Source organism: Galleria mellonella, unplaced genomic scaffold (assembly GCF_026898425.1).
Source record: "Galleria mellonella isolate WM207_F2 unplaced genomic scaffold, CSIRO_AGI_GalMel_v1 utg300, whole genome shotgun sequence".
In the NCBI taxonomy this organism is placed as follows: Eukaryota; Metazoa; Arthropoda; class Insecta; order Lepidoptera; family Pyralidae; genus Galleria; species Galleria mellonella.
The window spans coordinates 3,258,495-3,276,594 of record NW_026442068.1 but is presented as its reverse complement, the minus strand read 5'-3'; the positions used below and the strand labels follow the sequence as shown (position 1 = coordinate 3,276,594).

General features: G+C 31.8%; 1 long non-coding RNA gene across 1 annotated transcript; it reads left to right on the top strand.

Moving 5' to 3' along the window:
• Positions 1 to 5: 5 nt before the first annotated feature.
• Positions 6 to 4,616, top strand: LOC128200868 (uncharacterized). The gene is made up of 3 exons (XR_008252933.1): positions 6 to 144; positions 601 to 704; positions 3,374 to 4,616. It is a non-coding gene; the product is annotated as an uncharacterized LOC128200868 (long non-coding RNA).
• Positions 4,617 to 18,100: the final 13,484 nt, after the last annotated feature.

The window sequence follows — 18,100 nt, the reverse complement described above, 5'->3', positions numbered from 1 at the left end:
TATGAACGTCGATAAGGCAACATTAGATAACGCCAAATCCTTTTCGATTCGTATAGAAATATTTTTTGATGTTTTTACCTCATATATTTACGTCATTTCAACTCATATTGCATGAGTATTGATTTGTTCCTTTTTGGAAAACAGGTTGGTTACGTGTAAAAAAACAAGTAAATTGTCAATAGAGGTTAAGGGAAATATTTTATTATATTAATGATTTTTTTTTATTTATTTATGTTCATTTCTAACGATGTCTATATACATACATGCATGACAGGAGTTTTACGATGTCAATTGCTTATTTGACAAAAAACTTAAACTACTTGGACTATGAGAATTTTCTTCGTACCGACTTAAAAGTATTTTTTTCAATATACATACATACATATCTGTCACGCCTGTCTCCCATTAGGGTAGGCAGAAACAATGGACAGTAACAGAACTAAACATGTCTCTATTAAACTACTTTTTGTGATGTTACAAAAATTCCTCCCACACTTATCTTATTTGAAAATAATTAACATTGTGTATTTATTACTTATTTATACCATTTTAGAAATTTTATGTACTAACTCTACAAGTATATCTATTTATATTCATTAGAAAAAGTACAGAAAAGAAAGGCTCTCGAGGTGTTCCGGTATAAACAAACGACACTCGCGTTATGGAGTGAAAATCTATAAAAATCTTTCATGAAGTCACTGACCGTAAGTAGCACAAGACCGTACTTTATGGAGAAATATGAAAGAGACGTATGCTGAGCGGTGAACTGAGAAATGATGAGCCTAATCAAAGCTAAAAAATTTAAGACATTTATTTGAAACCATGTTTATATTCATGTGTTATATGACATCAATATTTCAAATTAATTAATACTCAATATGTGAAGTACCCGCATATTAGTATAGATTTTAACCTTTATGTCTAATATGATAAAGATTGGCTATATATAGAGAGACGTGGTATGAGAAACAGAATAGGGGACGCTGTCAGCGAACAGATAAGTTAATCTTGATGGAAAAGCTATCTAACTAATGGACAGACAGGCAGACATACGGCGAGCCCGGGCGCCCACTTCGATCGATCACTTACCATGGAAAACTTTGTGGACTTAGAAATTTGGATTTTTGGAACTATATTATGTATAGGGTTAGTACTGTAAAAGTCTAGAAAATATGTAGCTAAAAATTATAACTCCATCTGTCAATGTTCTAACTCAGTTGAATAATTTTCAATATTTCTGTTTGTTATTTGAAAAATCCATAAGAATGGCAACACATAGATTGTATCAGGGACGTAACAATATACTTATGTCTGTGGTACTGTTCATGTCTATAGCCGAGGGTTACTGCTTTTCATCAGGTGGACCGTCAACTTATTTGCCATTCTAAGTTGCATAAAAAAATGCTCTAAAGTGAATTCAAATGTTTATTATGGAAATCACAGAGTAACACTCTTCACCCGTTCATACCCGAAGACTAAGGTGTTATATCTCTGTAATTACACTGCCATATCTGATCCTTCAAACCGATATAAATCCACTATTTCAGTTTAACATTTTTCATAAGATTTTGTACTTTATAAACATGTAAGATTAATAATATATTCCCTACTCGGTATCCATAATCTATTTAACAAAACATATTCATGATACCCAAATTAAATTTTGAACAAATCCGAACCTTATTCCAATTGAAAATATTACGTGTACCGCATTCTAATATTTGAAACTCTATGAACCACAAATGTAACCCATGTTATGTAAACATTATTAATGTCATTACATATACAATTGTTTAAGCAAATACCTTATACTTTTATATATCAAATTGGACCTTCCAAAGTAGACTGATAAAAATTGAAAATATATTTGTTTATCTATAGTACATATCGTAACTAAAATAGTTATAATATCATTATTTTCAACTGATTTCTAAAAGGAGGTTCTCAATTCCGATGTATTTTTAATGTTTGTTACCTCTGACTTCGTCTGCTCTAAACCGATTTGGGAAACTCTTTTTTTATTTCAAAGGATGTACTTACAGATGATGACCATGAAAATTTTATCAAAATCTAAAAAAAAATTAGTTCTTAAATCAAAATAATTGGTTTTATCACAATTGAAGTCGATTATTTTGTGGGACACAAACTTTCATTATTTAATAATATAATTAAAAGATTATTATTTAGCATATATTTGGGTAGGTTATTAACCGAATAAGTACATTAAATTTATATTCATAATATACGGATTAGAAAAAGTTAACATAATTTTAATTAAGCGTTCAGTGTACAATTTCATCGAAAAGACATAGGTCGAATCGAAACAGGTCATGCCTATCCCCGCCCCCATAACTCTCCTAGAAAATAATGTTATAATGATTACTTACTTATTACCTGCATAATCATATTCTCCTCTCGATCACTACCTACCGAACTTAAGATGATCACAAAAAGCAGCCCTCGGCACTATATTTTTTCATATCGAAATACGTCAGTCGTTTCCAAAGCGTAATATTTCTGATCGTAAAACGTAGAACAATTCAGAGCATCTGTGCCCGCGGAAAAAAATTGCACCGAGCCTGTTTTGAGAATTCTCTCTTCTCCCTATAACAATGTCAACTTGAATAAATACTAAAATATTACTAAATGAGCCAACCCCTCTATTATGTATTTTTCATTTTTAATTTATCATTAACAATAATACAAAGAGAATTGGAGGATAGCGTCTAAGGATCATTGCATTTAATATAAGAAATTATATATATATATATATATATTATATATTTATTCTAACTAACAAGGTTGGTAAATCCAAAATCAAGGTTGGGTAACCTTGATTTTGTATAATTTTTTTCTCAATAAATATAGTTAATTATACTCGTATTTAAAAAATATATATTTAATTTACTTTATATTGTTAATTAATATTATAATGAATTATATATTAAATACCTTTGTTAATTGTTTTCTTCTCAATTAAAATTGTATTACAAATTCGGCGATAGAATTACAAAAAAAAATTGTATTAAAAAATGCCTATTTTTAAGTTTACTTGAAAAAAACAATTAATTCTTTCTTTAATTAATTTTTACCTTACTGTGCCTTAACATACAAACAATCATGTTCATTCTTTAACTCTCAAGGCAAAAAGAGGGGTGTTATATATTTGACGTGTCTTTGTGTCTGTCTGTGGCATCGCAGCTAATACAAACTAGGGATGCGTTTTTTTTTTTTTTGTTGGAACGCTGATATGCTCGATATAGTTCTTAATTACAATTTATAAAGTTCTGTTCAGGCGTTTCGAAAGTTACTGAAAATTGTTAATTTTATTTATCTTTTAAATTTTACAAACATTCTCATCTCCCCTCTTAAGGAGAGAAGATGGCAGCTAACCAGAAGCAGAAGCACAGTCGGCCGGGGTTCAGGGCCCCAGGGAGAGAAACCGGCGTACAATGCGGGCACTAAGAGCTTTTTTTTTTAGATATTTTATTTATCTTATTATTGTTATTTCTATAAACAGCATTATACTTGCACCTACAGCCAATAGTAATTAATTGTCACTGGATCGTAATAATCAATGGAAATACAATGAGACCGATTCGAAGGTGCCATTTCTCAAAATTAACTCACATAATTCCTAGTAATAGAGTGTCTATATTTGTGTGTGTATTTGATTAGCTTAATGTTCAGGTGGACATGAAAAAATACTTACAGTCCGTGTCTCTTATTATAATTGTATATTACTTCATATTTAAATAACATCGAGGCTCATTAGCCTTCTGTAGTATAAACTGTAATACAATTTTCTCCTGCGAACGCTCAAGCTGTGGAATGAGCTCCCCGCCGAGGTTTTCCCTAGAGACTACAGTATGGGGTTCTTCAAAAACGGTATATTGAAGTTTCTTCAGGGTCAGCAACGCGCATGTGACACCCATAGAGTTGCAGGCATCCATAGGTTACAGGCACCGTTTACTAGCAGACGTATTTATTTATTTATTTGTTATAAGTTACAATAACAGTTTGCAAACAGAAATGAACCATTAAAAAGAAAACAATATATAAATTTATTAATACGCAGTTTGCAACCTTACATTGTAAACATCATTTAACAATAAGTTAGAAGTAAACGTTATAACATTTTTATAGATGTACATTACATTACTGATTACAGATATGATCCAAACTTATTCCATCTCAAAACCATAAAACGACCTCTTAAATCGTATGCTTTGTATGTATGCTTGTTTACCACCTTTATGTTATAAAATACTGCATTATAAATGCATTTCCCTAAACAAAAACAAACTTAACTAATTTAATTTACTAAACACTGAGTTTTCCATTTGTCTGTAATAGAAATAATGCCTTTCAAAGAGCTTATTCCTCCCGGTCTAACCTCTAAGTAATTGTTTAAATCAAACCTTTGACCTTGGAGAACTAACAAACAAATGAAATTTAATTCCTTTGTCATTTCATAATTAAAATAAAGATGAATAAAGTCTAGTCAACTGATGTTTTACATTTCTTTAATGATAATACTTAAAAAGACACGATATCACATTGTCAAATATATATGGGTATTATAAAGACATAGAAATAAAGATTTATAGATATTCCTAGATTACTTTCTATTTAAGGTAATGTAATTACCCTATACCCCCCTCCCCCCCGGTGACCTTTTCATCAAATTAGTCAAAGTACATGTTACAAAATAAATGGGTTCGTTTAAATAATATTTTATATATGTGTTTCGATATTTATATGTATAAAACATGATGCAAACTATGTATAAGTAATACACTATGTAAATACCTATATTTTCTGGAAACTCAATATTAGAATAAAATTAAAAATACATAAATATCTTTATAGAATGCTCTGTCATTTTTATAATAATAATAATATAATAATAATAAGCAAATATAAAATATAATAAGTAAAAGTAGGTACGAATTCATTTGTACATTTGGATCAGTTTAAACATCTGTGTCTGAACTAGGTTATAAAACCTGTATCTCAGACAACAGCGCTCAACCCTCATTACATAGTATAATATTAGTTCAGCAAAATTTTAGTGCTACATATAGAATGTTGATTATATATACAGTTAGTTTATCTAATTATAACAATTGGCAATAATGAAAATTGTGAAATAATGTGCTCCCTGTGTGTAGAGTGTAATTTGAATGTATGTGTATGGGAGAGTGTGTAAAATTATTTGTATGTTTACAGTAATACTATTTATTTATGTATATATAATAGATCATATTTACACTCCAAAAAAATTATAACTTAGATATTTCTAAACATTAATTACTAATTAGTTTTTGTTGAAGTACAGCTGCGTCAAAGGGTCAGTGTTTGTCCTTCAGTCAACAAGCAATTACCCTAATGGGTAGTCAATAATATAATCAACTGATGCATGTTTCAAGCTGTTTGTCTATCAATATTTATAAAGTCTAGCTACTTTGTACATTAATTTCAACGACTTGTACATTTGGCTGAACAAAAAACAATATTAATTATAACAACACCTAATGTATAATAAAAATTTTGTAGACATTTTATATAGAATTTTCTTTGTAGTTATTATGTAAATTTAAGTCTGCTCACATCTATATGTGAATATTATTTTTTATATTTTACTATTCAAATGGTTTTCTTGTATTAGATACTATGGTATATGCTATACGTATTATATATATTGTAATTCTTAAGAATGTTTTTTTTTACTGCAACCCTCTACATATTATCGAACTAATATAATAAAATTGTAAAACCTATTAATGATACAAAAAATTATCAATATCAATTAACTGCTTAACATAGCTACAAAAGAATTAGACTAATTGAGAATATCTTTCATGTTAAAGTCGCTTAATAATTAAACTAAACATTATTTATGTTCTTACTTCACAAACATAAAAAAAAATTGTAAATCGTCTTTGTTAAAAATACACCTACTTGTTTTTAATCGTTTTTTTTTTACTGAGAACTGAATTATTTTTGCATAAATGGAAATAAATTATGTACTATGGTATTTTTACAAAAGCAATGCTTATAAACTCATCCGATTTAGACTATCTATCACAAGTTAAGCTTTTTCTCAGAGCCTATTTCACGTACATAAAATTGAAATTTTGTATACCTAAGTACTTTTCATAGTAAGCCGTTAGTAAACACAGGCGTATACACTAGATCTTTGGACTGGCTTAGATTTTGATTATTAAAAAACTAACGACGCGCCCCGGCTTCGCACGAGCAGTAGAGCATATATATTTACATTTCATTGCATCAGTTTATTAAGTCAAATTTGAATTAGATGGGTATAATAAGCTATCCTTGAAAGATAGGCATATACCATTGCCGATTTTTTTTGTAAACATATAAAAAGCAATCAATACCACCATACATTGTTTTGTTATATGTCAAAAAGCAGCGTCTTCTATGAATGCTCCCAGACAACTTAATTTTTCCAAAATCACTGTCACATTTCAACTAATTTGCATAATACCTTACCGAATTATGTACGTATATATGGTATCCCATCTGTATAAAAAAATTACGCTAAAAAAATTGAATAAATATACTTTAAACTCGTATATTTTCATGACAAATATGCTTAATTTTTGCCTCCTTTTTATCGTCAGAATATCTACATACATTCTGATGAAACTGTTATCGTGCACATTCGTATTCGGAAAGTGAAATTGAAAATAAACTGCGACAGACGACGGGGAAACTTTTGCGACGCACTCGAAGTGACCGTGGTCTCTCCAATGTTTTATAACTTTATTATTGCTATTCATGCCAGTCTACTTACGGAGTATCTAATTGCAGACACTCGTGCTCATTGAAATTAAAAAGATATTTATACACTTATTTTTCAAAATAAAACAAGTACCAGTGGACTCTTCAAATTAAAAAATAAACAGCGACATTTCTTATCTAAACACTAAAAATTCATAGGTATATTATTTGAATTTAGAATGCGTAATTGCGTAAAAGTTCAATGGAAAATCTACAACCTTATATAACTTTTACAAACAAAAATTAACTTCGTCGCCTAATGAAATATATATATTTTAATTTAGGATTTGGCTTTTGTTTAGCCATTACATATTTTGGAATTAAACAACTTATTTTTTCACACTTCATTAGTAAATATGTATAAGTACTATCAAACTTTCATTCATAGTGGAATCCTTTTATAATGTTACCCTGATAATTTTATTTCGTCGTACAGTTGGTCAGAAATTTAAATTACAATAATACACAAACTAATTGGGGTAAATGTCAACAAAATTCGAACTCACCATATCCAAAGTTAATGAGATCTCCTTTTGTACATAACTTTGTCAATTTCCATTCCTTTTTCTATGTTACTTTTATGTTTTATGTAATAATAAATTAAATAAACAAGGTTCTTTTAATAAGGGTGATAAACTATTAGTCCAAAATGTAAACTTTTTGAACTCCGAATAAATATTAAATAAAATTACACATTAATGGCCATACTATTTCAGTTTACTTCTTTTAAATTACGTTCATGTTATATACATATTTTTTACAGAAAGTTTATATGAGCAACTTGTATCCATGCAAAACTGGAGCAGATCGTTAGTATATAATAAAATAGAACATTTGTCATACTGACAGATCTGACATACACGATTAGTTTGTGGTTAATTCCCGGTTCTATGTATATGTAAATGCTTTCTTGGGGCGAAACCACCTTGGTAAATTCATCGGTCCCTAAGGAGTTAATGTTTTCATCCATTAACTGGATCGAGCACTTATGAAATTCGTGCCCGCGATTCGAACGAGATTACATGGGCTAGCTGACATGTTTATAATATTAGGGTTGCCTATAAACACAACAACGCTCTCAGTTATAATAATAATTATTATTAGTTTAGTCCTGTCTCGCAACTTTGCCCGCATGAATGAGGATATAAAAAAGACTAAATGCTAATTTATACAAAATGTTACAAGTCTTTATCAATTTAGAATAGCAAACAAGTATTCAACAAATAAAAAATCGAGCCGTGTGGTCCCGGTATAGAATAAGCATCGATTCCTTTCCCATTGTTACCATCAGGCGGACCGTATGCTTGTTTACCACCACGTAAGTATAAAAAAAATATAAGAGGTTGTTGATTGCCTAACTGATTCATACAGTAATGCACAATCGAAACCGCTAAATTGAGGATCTTAAAATTTTGCAAATAGATATATAAAGAACCTGTTTGCAAAAATTTAAGACAAGTGTAAATGAACTGTAAGAAAGGAATTTTGAAAATTCAACCCCTCAGAGGGATAAGAGCTGTTTACAATATTTTGACAACCCTAACCCCAGCTACTCGTTACCTGGTTGATGGCACCTCAGGCGTCTACTGCGTCTTGCGCTTGCACCATTACAATTGGAGCCTTGATTACTCTTCATATTTCCTGTAACTCCTGTAGTAATATATTGAGTTAGAGGGGTGGAGTATGTCAAAATGTACTGGTAATTCGGGAGGGATGGCTCAACCGTGTTTACTAATAGAATATAGAACAGATGTGAAGATGTACAACATTTTGTGGTTCGCTAAACACTATGCTTTTCACATAAGTAGGTGCTATTATTATTTACTTAAATATTAAACGAGCAATGCGGTTTCATCGTTACTATAAGAGATACATTTGTCTTATAGTTTCTACCTATAAGATATTACAAGTATTAATATGATAATCTCACGACCCTCATCTTATTCGGATTAGGCAGACAGATTGATTGACAGACTCTCATTAACATGAAACTAAAAACACTTAAAACTGCATTAACATTAAACGCTTGAATACAAAGTTTAAAGTTTCCAAATCCAAAATTGATAGAATTTCATACAAATTTTCAAACCCTTTTTTACCTTTAAGGGACGAATGTACAAAAATACTTTCATAAGTCTTGTTTTCCAATAATTTTCGTATTTTTTTTACATTCCTTTAAAGGGCAAATTTTCAAAAATCTTTAATTGTTTTTTATAGATTTTTTAAAATCCGCCCTTTAATTTTAATTTTTAAATTATAACTTTTATTTTTCGTCTCCTAATAAACAAAGTATCCACAAATTTGGTCTTTATAAATTCAGGCTCAGCGGTAATGAGTCTGAGTAAAGACTCACCTCTTTATAATGTCAGTATAAATGTGATTATCACTTTCAAAATATTTATGCTATCTATAATAACTTATTTCTTTCAAAGATTAAATAAACTAGTCAGATAACATAAAATACTCCTGATATCATACTAACATGACTTAAATGTGACACAACATAAAAAACAAACGCCCCGACTGTACTTCTGGTTTTCCAGGTACTGGAGTCCAGTGCGGAATAATAGGTGAGCTTGAAATGAAAATATAATTAATTGACCCATCGTGATGATCTTACTAGGAATTATTCACAATAGTTTCCAAGAGTTGATACTCGGTTGACTCTGCTCTGCTCCTCATCACTTATAATCTCCCTCCCCCAAAATATAAGTGGATACAGATGATATTACTTTTAAATAAAATTCGAAACAAAACTTATTCACAAATTTTAAAACTACGATCTAAAGCAGTGATCCCTTCCCGAGTTAACTTCCAACCCAACGAGTCGTGAACATAAACCAACTGGAGAAGGCAGGGGTCGCGTGTTTGACTCCTCGTTTGGGCACAACAGGATAATTTGCTTGATTTTAAATACACACTGCCATTGCATTTGACAAACAAATCCTCATTTCTTATTTATTTTCCAACTTTACTGTATTTCGATTTGAAGGGAAATTATATGAATTTGAAAGGGATATGACAGTCAAATTACAGAGTATAGAAGCAATTATTTATTATATATGACATTCCTGTAGATTATGATATTATGTCTGCATACCCTATACTCTCCCTGCTATATCCCAACCTTCAAAGCGAAGCACAACACAAGTGTCATATTAAAAATTTCATCAATTGCATCATGCAATTTAATTTTTTTCATGCCGACTACTTGGCACCTCCGAGAAAAGCTATTTATAAATTACAATTAATATCATCATCATATCATATATTTACTGTTTTTACCATTAAACATACCATAAATTGGCACCACCAAGGATTGGCAACCGCAGTTAAGTGACGTTTGAAGAAGGACTGCCCTTCCCTCGAGCATAAAATTCTCTTACGACACCCACAGGAAAGGACGGCGTGACCCAATCTATGTCAAAACCACATGGTAATATAATATGCAGTCGCATAACGTTTGCAACTGTATATCAGTACAGATACCTGCAAACTTAGAAAGACGACCCGGGGCCAGAAACTGTTTAATTAGACAGTTATTTGTAATTGAGGAGCTGAATTAACATTTCGCAGGCGGGCCGGGGTGCACCTGCAAATATTTTATACGCTTAATAAGAGTCATAGACTTATAGTAATTGTGTTGTTTGTAGGTGAAATTGCGAGTTTATTCTAATATATATATTAGTATCCTACTATAAATATGAACGTTTATAAAGATGCTTAGATGTTTGTTACTCAATCACACTTAAACGGCTAAACTGGTATGAACAAAATTTAGTACAAGATAAAATTTTATCCTAACTTACGATACTTTGTATACTAATTCATACATATGTATTGTGGGTAACCATGGACAGCGGTAGTCACTTACCATCAGGTGAGCCACATGCTCGTTTGCCCCTGTATTGTAAATATATATATATATATATATAAAGCATTTGGAAATCATCATCATATCAGCCTTTATCTGTCCACTGCTGAACATAAGCCTCCCGCCTGGAGTAATTTTGCCACTAGTTGCCACCCTTGTCAGGCGGATTGGCAACCGCAGTTAGGCTTTGGAGATGTTTTCAGAGAGACGCTGCTGCCCATTCCTCGACCGATAAATGCCCTTAGTTTCATCTTACGACACCCAGGGGAAAGGGAGGGGTTGCCCATTATATGCAAAGACAAGTTTTTTAGTTTGTATATAATTTATTAAAATATGTTTTAAATCTATATTTATTTGAAGGTAGCTTTTTATAACGATAAATAAATTCTTTTTGTTATTTCTACCTCTTTTATTTGTCTGGCAATAGAATCACAAAATCAATAAACACAAACAAACAGTAAAATTGATACTGAAATGTCATAATTATATCTACAAATTTAAATCAAGTTTGAAGACAAACTTTGACGGAATTATTTTAAAAAGAAAGAAAAGGAAGAAAGTTTATGTAAGGACTTAGAATCGACCACAAAAAATTTTTTTGAACAAAAAATATACCTTTTATGAAATTTATTACAAATCAACGAACGCAATGCCTGTTTGACTTCACAATCAATGGGCATTATAACATTAAACCAAAAGAGAGGGCAACACAAGCCACTCAGAGCGGAAGTGACGTTGCAGGTAGATAATAACCGCGGCGCCCCCGTGCAGCTTCCGTTCGTCGGGGTTCTACAACGATAATCTTCGACGTACGTAATTTTCCGATTGACTAGGGAAATGTATAGAATAGACCTCAATATAAATTTTAATCTCATCGTACTTCTTCTTTTCCGTTATTTTTTTTATATCTTGCTAGCTTTTAATCGTGACTTCAAGTGACCAGGATATGTTGGTTGACGGAAACAAATTGTATACATTTTTCTCCATCTAAAATAGTACATAGTTCCCTTATTTCATAGCAATTCATGAGGATCAGTAAAGTCGTTATTACGCCAAGGGGTACGCCAACAGTCAAACTTACTTTCGCATTTAGAATATTGGTACGAATTATGAAATATAAATTATGCTTAATCTTATTGAAAACTGAACAAAAGTACAATGACTAAATTTATCTTTATTATTTCCTTTAAAGAATATAAAGATTAACAATATGTACACAAACAAAATGAATAATTAATAACATAAACTTAATTACACATAAGCGAGATAAAGAGGCAACAATAGGTGGCCTTATCGCTAGATAGCGATCTCTTCTTTCCAATAACATTTAATTGGAAATGTTCACACCGAAGGCAGCCAATATATACTTTCTACGTGTTAAACTGAAAATGTTCAATACTGCTAAAATATCATTTAAAAATACTCTAAAACTTAAACCATCAAAAGTTTTGCATTTTATTAATAATAATTATTTAATATTTGACTTTTTTTTTAAATAAATTTTTGTAATAAATAAAAATTGAATGTTGTACGCTGGATGCATCACTTGAGAACAAATTTATGAACCGATTTGGGTAAATTTTGTTCAATTAAGAAAAAAATATAAATTGGATCTGTGGCATCTGTGGAATCGTATATATAATTCAAAGATATGAAAAAACTGTTGATTTTCAAAAATTGACAGCTTATTCAGAAATTACCAAAGTCTCATATGAACGCTCTTAATTTTAAATATCATAACGTACCAAAAAACTTATAAAGTAATATACTAAATACCTTGAAGAAAAAAAATACCTAAGTAACCGTAAACAATAGTTTTATTTGTAAACATTTGTTTTTATTTCTATTTTAATATTTACTATCAACAATAAATAATAAACTTTAAATGTAAAAACTACATTTGACAAGTGTCAACTCCACGTGTTCCCTTATTCATTGCACCCTCCACAATTCAGTGTAGTGACCCCGGGCGGTGCGCAAACAGTGCCCGGAACATTGCGACACCTGGGTACGATGCTAAAACATCAACCACTTACTCTCAATTTACCAAAATTAACAAAATTAGTAAATTTACTGCTGACAATTAATTAATTAAGTAAATTAACTAAAAATATACATATAACTAATTATCCGGCCTGGCTTCGCACGGATAGATAGATTTTTTTTAAATAATGTCAATGTCATACGCTGATATTATAACATTCTATAGGTGAAATTTTTTTTTTAAAATCCATTGAGTAGTTTTTAAGTTTATCCATTTAAAATAAACAACCAAAATCTTTTCTCTTTATAATATTATTAAGAGATAGAACAGACTAACTGAAATAGAAAAACCCATACTAGTGCAGTTGTTTGAAGAAAGAAATACGACTGGGGCAAAGGTGCCAAGCAGACAACTTTTGTAGAGTAAAATTCTCTTAAGTTTATTTAACGTCCTAACTAAATATAATAACAGTATCTGTATCTCTTTATTAATTATTAATTCACACTGTGAAAACGTAAATAACTGTTGGGAGAGAATAATTCGAAAATACACTAAAAACCTCAAAGTTTCGGTCAAAACATCCCGCCAGTCCGAAATAAATCCTTATATCGTGACAGTATTTATGACGTGTGAGGTAGAAGCCGTATCTATGCCTTTCCACACACTTCCACAACATTGAACCGCCATAACTAAACCGGAATCCGGAGGGACAGTAGCCGATTTCACGAAAAATAGACTTTTGAAAGCCCACAGGAGATTTTAAAACAAAAATATCTTAGTTCTGTATGGGTCGATTTGTGGGCTAAAATATTTGCTGTTTATTTTACTACATGTTTACGGATCAGCAATTTGAGCAAAACAAAAGCAAGCAGACAAAGCCTGTTAAATTGTATATATCTGAGAACAGTAGTGATATTGTTACGGTAATGTAAACATTATCCGTTATATTTCAAAAAAAAGAAATAACAAACTAATAGCTGCAATGCATTTCAGGTCATCATCTCCTTTCTTCTTCTTTCTCTTCTTTGGGGGTCTTTTTTTTAATAGGTAGTAATGGAATGGTAACCCCACCCGCGCTATCGATATACACCGGCGGGGCACTAGTGAAGGATGATAGCTGAGGATAAATCAGGTCAGTTAGCTCCTCGTGATGATTTCAACTAGAATTGTTCATGATGGTTTCCAGGGGGAACCACGTAGAGGTCGACCTAATAGGGTATATCGCTAGCAATGGAGCTGTCAAACTCCATTTCTAACAATATTTTTCCCCCCATCAAGTAGGGATCGACCTACACTGCGTTTGCCCGTACGGGATCGCCACTTTTTTTTTTTTTTACAACACAGGGGGCAAACGAGCATGCGGCTCACCTGATGGTAAGTGACTACCGCCGCCCATGGTCACCCACAACACCTACGGCATTGCAGGTGTGGTGCCTGCGCTTAAGAACCATCCCATTGGTTGTCGGTTCTTCGAGCTATCTGACCAGCCAGTACCACTTCAGCTTGCTTATTCTAGCCCAATAAAATCAACTTTAATATCCAGTTACGGTTTTAGAATTAGTATTTTATCTTTGATTAAATCTTCCAATGCCTACTAATTGTACACTACAAGTTACAACTACGAGTAAATAACAATATAGCAGCCATCCTACATTCGGGGACGTCAAATAAACCGACACGTTAACCGAACAACAACCCTTTAACAATACTAACAGCTCGTAGAAACTTGCAGATGGAGTTACTAATTGATCTTATACATCGACACTCTGTCTATCCTAAGAGCCATTTCAAAGGAATAACAATATCTCTTAGATTGTATAGACAGAGCATCAACCATCAAAAACTGGTCAACTTTTTGTTAGCTAATTGTCAAATTAGCTGACTCGCTTTTTTTATCAATGTTCTATATACTTACGCATATAATATACCTTGGCGTAACTATATTTACTTATTTAATAAATAAAATTAGTTTTTACGCATTGAAAAGGTGCAAAAATTATAAAACAAACTAAATATAGAAGTTATAAACGACTCAGTATAAACTCATACTACTATTTATCGCGTAAAATTGTATGAAAAAGTTGACCGGCTTTTCTCGAAGCATTTGTATGGAGACACTCTATCTACAAAACCTAAGCAGTATCTTTATTGGTAAGCTACTGTTTATATTACCTATACTATCTTCAACACGAGTACACTGCGACTATTTCTGTCGGAAATCGCTTTTTCGATACGACGTAAAAATAACACGTTTTTTTTAACTATTCTGTCCGGTATTTTATGAATAGATACAATAGGCAGCTAAACTTTTGAAATGAATGTAGTCTCTCATCTTTTAAACATATTATAAACTAGCTTCCCACCTCAGCTTCGCATGTTTTTTTTTTAAAGTAATCCATCAATCCATATTACTCATAATGTTGTTTTATATGTCTAGATAAAAGAATGGAATTTGTCCATTACAAATAAAATATAAATTCTTTCCTCTTTCTAATATTTCTTCAAATAATATTTTATACCTGTAGTCAACTATACTAAACATTAAAAGAAAATTTTAACATTTCTACAACTCTATCTGACGAGATTCGAACCAGCATCTGTCAGCTATCCTAACAGTGTTCCCAGCAAATCAGCTCCCAGTAATTTAAACATCATTACTGCTCCGTATACTATCATCATCATCACTATCTATCATCCACCATTAAACAATGTCCTCTATGTTTAATATATTGCCAAAATTTTTCATAAGAAACATCCTCGCCGTATAAATAAATTAATAAAGAGAAAACACAACATGACCATTTAAATCTTTGTATAAAGGAATAAGGAACTATGAAATCAACAACAAAATGTATCACAAAATTCTCTAAAACTTTTGACTACCTTGAGTAATCCATCAATCAATAACATAAACTCCAAATACCACAAATAGCATGCATGTAGTACTTATGTATGATCACCCATCCAAAACATACAGATTACTTAACCTCATTGATTGACATCGAGTTAATACGTAGTAGTAGTAATCCGTAATATTTGTAGTTTTAATTACAGCACACAAAAGTTTTATCCGATCACCGACCTTTGAAGATCTAACTTAATTTCAAATGAACTCCACTCGACCGAAAACAGTTACATACTTCCATTAATAAGAGGCAAATAAATTATTGGGATTATATCTTTCAAAGCGATGCATGTACATACCTTTCAGTGGAATAGTGAATGAGCACGGACTTATCTTATGGTGACAGGGACGCTATCTCTTTCCATCCCTTTGATGTAAACCCCCATGTCCACGCGTCCGATGTTTGTCTCAAAGCCATATTTAATTGCTAGCTCGTTATTTTTGGATTATTTGCAGAGAGAAAACGTTTTTAATCACACTGTCCCGTCTACTGGGACTCTCGCTTCAATTTACCCATCAAACAATTTATTCCGCATGTAAGTAACAGTTGCCTAATTGCCGTTAAATTGATTCCCAGTTAAAATTAAGTTGCATTTCAAAGGAATTCACATTTTGAGTAGTAATGGAAAAAGAGCCGATCATTGTGTTCGTGTCATGTTAATAATGGAAGGGTAACGGACTGTAAAATAGTTATTGAACTATATTAAAACTATTAATTCGTACAACACAACACGCGGCTACGGGACAATTCTGGTTTATGTGAATTTATATGGAAAACTTTCCAATTACGACAACATTTTTGCATACAGTGGCTGTGTACTATTAGATTAGGTAGCAGTTGGAAGGTACTAGTCATGAAACTAGCTACGTAAAAACTGACAGAATTTTTCTATAAATTCGTTGTTACTCGTATATAATTCTTTATAGTATAAAGATAGCATACAAACCCCCTTAGGGGTGGGGGGAAAGGGATTATTAGTAATGGGGTCAAATAGCCCCATTACTAGCAATATATCCTGTCAGGCCGACCTCCACGTGGTTCCCCCTGGAAACCATCGTGAACAATTCTTGTTGAATTCGTCACGATGGGCTAACTGCCCTGCTTCATCCTCACCTATCATCCCTCACTGGTGCCCCGCCGGTGTATACCGATAGCGCGGGTGGGATTACCATTCCATTATCTCCCATTAAAAAACCCCCTTAGGGGATAACTCTACGTGATAAATACTGTCTATTAGCATATAGTAGTAATAATGTAAAGAAATTTCTGTATCATTTCAAATACAACAAATGTACCAAAAATTGGTGTCCAAAATGAATACCTGGTAATTTTATTATGTAAGCCTTGACTTAATAATGCCAGCCCTCGGGATTTACTCAGGTACCAATTATAATGTAATCCTTTTAGCAAAAGTTTTAACGGCGTCAAATTTTCCTACGCTGCGTATTTAAATGCCCTCATGTCAAAAATTATTTTTTATGTGAATTTTCGTACGAAGGTAATCCAAGTAGGTATTTTTTCGCATAAATTGACAACTTCATAAAGAACACTCAAAATACATTGTAAATTAAACAGTAATACGCATTTTTTAGACAGAAAATGAACTTAAAATGCTTTCATTTGATGAATAAATTTATATTTTTGTATGTATGTTTTTTTTTAATGTTTATTGTATGTGTTTACTTTTATTATAAATATTATAAATAGCTTCTCGTTGCCCTATTTTATCACTATCCTGTTACTAATATTAAATAATGTAAGATTTTCAATTTTGCATGTGAATGTATTAAATAATGATGATGATGAAGACGTCGCTCACTTCAATCTTGTCGTGACCACGACGTGGTGCAATCTACGTCGAAATGTCGGCAATAAAGAAGCAGATATGTAGATACTATTTATCTGCAAAAAATTTTCATCGCGTTAAGTCCCGGTACAGTAGTATTTAAAATAATGACAACGATTCAAATCTTTTGCAAAATAGGAGCAAGAAATGTGATATAGTCAAATTATATCAGTTATTTATAAAAAAAAATATTCTGTAAAACGGAACGAGGTAACCTTGTTCTTGCATCCTATCAGAGTGATTTACTATAGGGACCATATAAGTACACAACCTATCAAAGTGCCTGTAGAAATACCAGGCACATTCGCTGCTAATAATATTTACCTATATACCTAAATTCTTTCAATAATACTTTCAGAAACGAAACACAACAAGCGATTCATTTAAAGTAAACATGTTACACCAGTATAAATGTCCCACATTCGTATTCCCGGTTAATTCGGCTTCATTGTCTGGCATTTTTCGCTTCTTTAAGCAAATCCTTTGGCGTGAGTCGGCGTGACACGGGTCCTGGAATTGTGTTTACATACTTTATATAGTGATTCTTTCCCACCTTCTGAATACAAGTGAGTATTTTAACCCATTGCAAGACTTTCGCGGAATTTCGACCTAGATTTCAATCCAGAGATTGCCAGCACCATTACTTTTTATTGACTGAACGTGTTCCCTGATCGAGAATT